We start from the raw sequence: 4,944 nt of genomic DNA on the forward strand, positions 1-4,944 counted from the left end.
AAAAAAAAAAAAAAAAAACTTGTTTGGAGTCTTATTTTTTTTCCTCTTTCTTTTAATTTTTTAAAAATATGGAACGCTTCACGAATTTACATGTCGTCCTTGCACAGGGGCCATGCTAATCTTCTCTGTATCGTTCCAATTTTAGTATATGTGCTGCCGAAGTGAGCACGCCTTTTTTATCTATAAAAATAGATGCAACCTGCTCACTGCAACCTCCCCCTCCTGGGTTCAAACAGTTCTCCTCCTGAGTAGCTGGGATTACAGGCGCCCATCACCACACCCGGCTAATTTTTGTATTTCAGTGGAGATGGGGTTTCACCATGTTGGCCAGGCTGGTCTCAAACTCCTGACCTCAAATGATCCACCTGCCTTGGCCTCCCAAAGTGCTGAGATTATAGGCTTGAGCCACCATGCCTAGCCAGATGTAATAATTTCTACACATCAGGATTGTATGTCTGAAACTCAGTATGAATTAACGCATGTAAAATCTTAGCACAATATCTTGCTCATAGAAGACATTGAACAAGTGAGAGATTTTCCTAGCCATCAGGCTTCTTTTAAACATTAGAACCAGTCATGTCTTCCAGAGAACAGCAGAGAAATTTGCTAGGACTTCTTAGCAAGACTAAACTTGAAAGAGAACCAAGAACAATTCAAAACTTATTCAATGGCTATATGTATTCAGTATGTTTGTTTTATTTGATCTAGGTTAGTATATTAAACGCCTCTTTTTCTTGCATATATATATATATATATATATACACACATGTATTTTTTTTTTTTTTTTTAGTGTCTCGCTCTATCACCAGGCTGGAGTGCAGTGGCTCAATCCTGGCTCACTGTAACTACCATTTTCCTGTTTCAAGCAATTCTCCTGCCTCAGCCTCCCAAGTAGCTCGGACTACAGGCACACACCACCATGCCCGGTTAATTTTTTTTTGTTTTTTTTTTTTCTTTTTTTCTTTTTTTTAAAGACAGGGTTTCACCATGTTGGTCAGGCTGGTCTTGAACTCCCGACCTCAGGTGATCCGCCTGCCTTGGCCTCCAAAGTGCTTGGATTACAGGCGTGAGCCACCACGCCCGGCCTTTTTTTTTTCTTTTAGTATAGATGGGGTTTCACCATGTTGGCCGGGATGGTCTCAATCTCTTGACCTCATGATCCGCCTGCCTCAGCCTCCCAAAGTGCTGGGATTACAGGCATAAGCCACATTGCCTGGCCACCTATATATTTTTTGAGGCAAGGTCTTGCTCTGTCACCAAGGGTAAAGTGCAATGGTAGGATCATAGCTCACTGCAGCCTCCATCTCCTGAGCTCAAGCAGCCCTACCATCTCAGCCTCCTAAGTAGCTGGGACTATGGATGCACACCACCATGCTCAGCTAACTTTTTTTTTTTAACCAGAGATGAGGTCTCACTATGTTGCCCAGAATGGTCCCAAACTCCTAAACTCAAACAATCCTCCCATCCTGGCCTCCCAAAGTGCTAGAATTACAGGTGTGTGCCACTGCATTTGGCTTTCTTGCATACATCTTATCTAAAAATCTTAATTTTTTTTTTTTTTTTTTGAGACACAGTTTCTCTCCCGTCTCCCAGGCTGTAGTATAGTGGTGTGCTTTCGGCTCACTACAACCTCTGCCTCCTGGGCTCAAGCAATCCTCTTGCCTCAGCCTCTCAAGTAGCTAGGATTACAAGCATGCATCACCATACCTGGCTAATTTTCATATTTTTACTAGACATGAGGTTTCACCATGTTGGCCAGGCTAGTCTCAAACACCTGACCTCAAGTGATCCACCCTCCTTAGCCTCCCTAAGTACTAGGATTACAGGCATGAGCCACCGTGCCTAGCCTAAAAATCTTACTTTAATCTCCTCTTATTTTCTGGACTCTACCCTGAGGTCTAAGAGATATTATTTCACTATTATCTCCAAGCATCTTTTTTTTTTTTTTTTTGAGACGGAGTTTCGCTCTTGTCACCCAGGCTGGAGTGCAATGGCGCGATCTCGGCTCACCGCAACCTCCGCCTCCTGGGTTCAGGCAATTCTCCTGCCTCAACCTCCTGAGTCGCTGGGATTACAGGCACGCGCCACCATGCCCAGCTAATCCAAGCATCTTTAAAGGGTATGATCAGAGCCCCACCCATAGTCTGTATGGCTACTGTCAAAACACTCCATGAGAGCTCTAATGGAGGGAAAAACTGTGAGTAGGAACAGGCCTTGTTAGCTTGTCCAAATGAGTTCTGTGGATGCCAGAGATTACCTGATATCCTGCTGAACAACTGGTCATGGGTCCCAGGGTCCTGCTCACACAAGTCACCCAGAATATATTTTAAATATAAGTGTTAGAAACCTTTTCTATCAATGGCACTGACATGTGTTTAGGAAATAAACATTTATTAAAAGACAAAAGTGTTTTGTTTTGTTTTGTTTTGTTTTTGAGACAGACTTTCGCTCTGTCATCCAGCCTGGAGTACAGTGGTGTGATCTCAGCTCACTGCAACTTCTGCCTCCCAGGTTCAAGTGATTCTCCTGCCTCCCCAGTAGCTGTGATTACAGCCACCCACCACCACACCCAGTTAATTTTTGTATTTTTAGTAGAGACAGAGTTTTGCCAGGCTGATCTTGAACTCCTGACCTCAAGTGATCTGCCTGCCCCAGCCTCCCAAAGTGCTGGGATTATAGGCATGAGCCACCACACCTGGTCGACAAAATTTTTTTTTTTTTTTTTTTTTTGAGACAGATTTTTGCTCCCAGGCTGGAGTGCAGTGGCATCATCTTGGCTCACTGCAACCTCTGCCGCCTTGCGGTTTCAAGTGACTCTCCTGCCTCAGCCTCCTGAGTAGCTGGGATTACAGGCACCCGCCATCACGCCTGGCTAATTTTTAGTAGAGACAGGATTTCGCCATGTTGGCCAGGCTCGTCTGGAACTCCTGACCTCGTGATTCGCCCACCTTGGCCTCCCAAAGTGCTGAGATTACAGGTGTGAGCACTGGGCCCACATCTTTTTTTCCCCTAATTGACAAAAACAAAAATGTTTATTTGGTAAATTACTGAAATATTTCTTCCACTAGATGTCAGTGTTGCACTTGAAACTTGAACTTTCATTTTTATAATATGAAAGTTAAATTCTTTTAGCCCTGGGATGGCATCTTTATTTCTGGTAGTGTAACAGAAGATACAGATGACCCAGACTGATCTTATACTCAGATAAGTTCCTTCAAAGGGACATCAGGAAGGAATTTGTTGTACAGAATTGAAGATTTGGCAAAAAGATCTAGAAGCATCCAAAGTCTCCTCAAGAATGGCAATTTTAAAATAAACACTTTAGTTAAAAAAAAAAAAAAAAGCAACGAAACTCTTAATTTTCCTGTTTGCCTGTTCATCTGAGGTTTTTTGGTGAACCCTTTAACTCTGTGACCAATATTCTGTTTCCATCCTAGAACAAGCTTTCTTCTGAGTATGAAAGGCAGTTAGTCTCTGATTTTCTTACAGAAAGTATATATAACAGTTTTTTGTGGTTTTTTGTTTGTTTGTTTTGAGACGGAGTCTCACTCTGTTGCCCAGGCTGGAGTGCACTGGTGTAATCTCAGCTCACTGCAAATTCTGCCTCCCAGGTTCAAGTGATTATTCAGCCTCAGCCTCCTGATTAGCTGGGATTACAGACATCTGCCATCCAAAGTGTTGGGATTACAGGTGCGAGCCTCCCAAAGTGCAGAGATATTTTGTATTTTTAGGACAGACGGTGTTTCTCTCTAACTTCGTATTTTAGTAGAGGCTAGGTTTCGCCATGTTGGCCAGGCTAGTCTGAAACTCCTGATCTCAAGTGTTCTGTCTTCCTTGGCCTCCTAAAGTGCTGGGATTATAGGCGTGAGCTACTGCACCTGGCCATAATGATATTTCAGTTAAAAAACTAGAATGTTTTGTAGCCATAAAAAAGAACAAGATCATGTCTTTTTCAGGAACATAGATAGAGCTGGAGGCCATTATCCCTGGCAAACTAATGTAGAAACAGAAAACTACCACATGTTCCCACTTGTAAGTGGGAGTTAAATTATGAGAACTTATGAACACAAAGAAGAAAACAGACACTGGAATCTACTTGAGGATGGAATCTGGGAGGAGGGAGAGGGGCAGAAAAGATAAGCACTGAATACTGGGCTTAATACCTGAGTGATGAAACAATCTATACAACGAACACTGTGACATGAGCTTACCTATGTAACAAATGTTCACATGTACCTGCAAACCTAAAACAAAAGTTAGAACATAAAATAAATTATAATTTAAACATTTTTCTATTCAAGGAATTATGAAGATAAGTAAGCACTTTCTGATTTTTTCGCTGTTGCATTTATTAACAAAATAGAAACAAAAATCTCTTTAGAAAATAGTTTTTGAGCTCTATGCCTGAAGTTATATGGAAGTATGACAGATGGGAGCACAGTAGGATTCTTGCAGAGTGCCTGCCAGATATGACACATGCTACACAGAGAGCAGAAAGAGTTTCTTAATGCAGAGTCAAAAGGCTATTCACAAAAGACGACAAATATGATGCAGTGTATACTGCTCAGGTAATGGGTGCACCAGGTTCTCACAAATCTCCACTGAAGAACTTACTCATGTAACCAAATACCACCTGTACCCCAATAACTTATGGAAAAATAAATTTTTTTTCAAAAGTATAATTAGCCGGGCGCGGTGGCTCAAGCCTGTAATCCCAGCACTTTGGGAGGCCGAGGTGGGTGGATCACAAGGTCAAGAGATCGAGACCATCCTGGTCAACACGGTGAAACCCCGTCTCTACTAAAACTACAAAAAATTAGCTGGGCATGGTGGCGCGTGCCTGTAGTCCCAGCTACTCAGGAGGCTGAGGCAGGAGAATTGCCTGAACCCAGGAGGCGGAGGTTGCAGTGAGCTGACATCGCGCCATTGCACTCCAGCCTGGGT

General features: G+C 42.7%; 1 non-coding gene across 1 annotated transcript; it reads right to left on the bottom strand.

Annotated features, from left to right (window-relative positions):
- Window positions 1-62: 62 nt before the first annotated feature.
- LOC116547841 lies at window positions 63-169 on the bottom strand. Its single transcript, XR_004267204.1, has one exon. It is a non-coding gene; the product is annotated as a U6 spliceosomal RNA (small nuclear RNA).
- Window positions 170-4,944: the final 4,775 nt, after the last annotated feature.

This window comes from Sapajus apella, unplaced genomic scaffold (assembly GCF_009761245.1).
Source record: "Sapajus apella isolate SASKATOON/1434 unplaced genomic scaffold, GSC_monkey_1.0 scaffold5010, whole genome shotgun sequence".
Classification (NCBI taxonomy): Eukaryota; Metazoa; Chordata; class Mammalia; order Primates; family Cebidae; genus Sapajus; species Sapajus apella.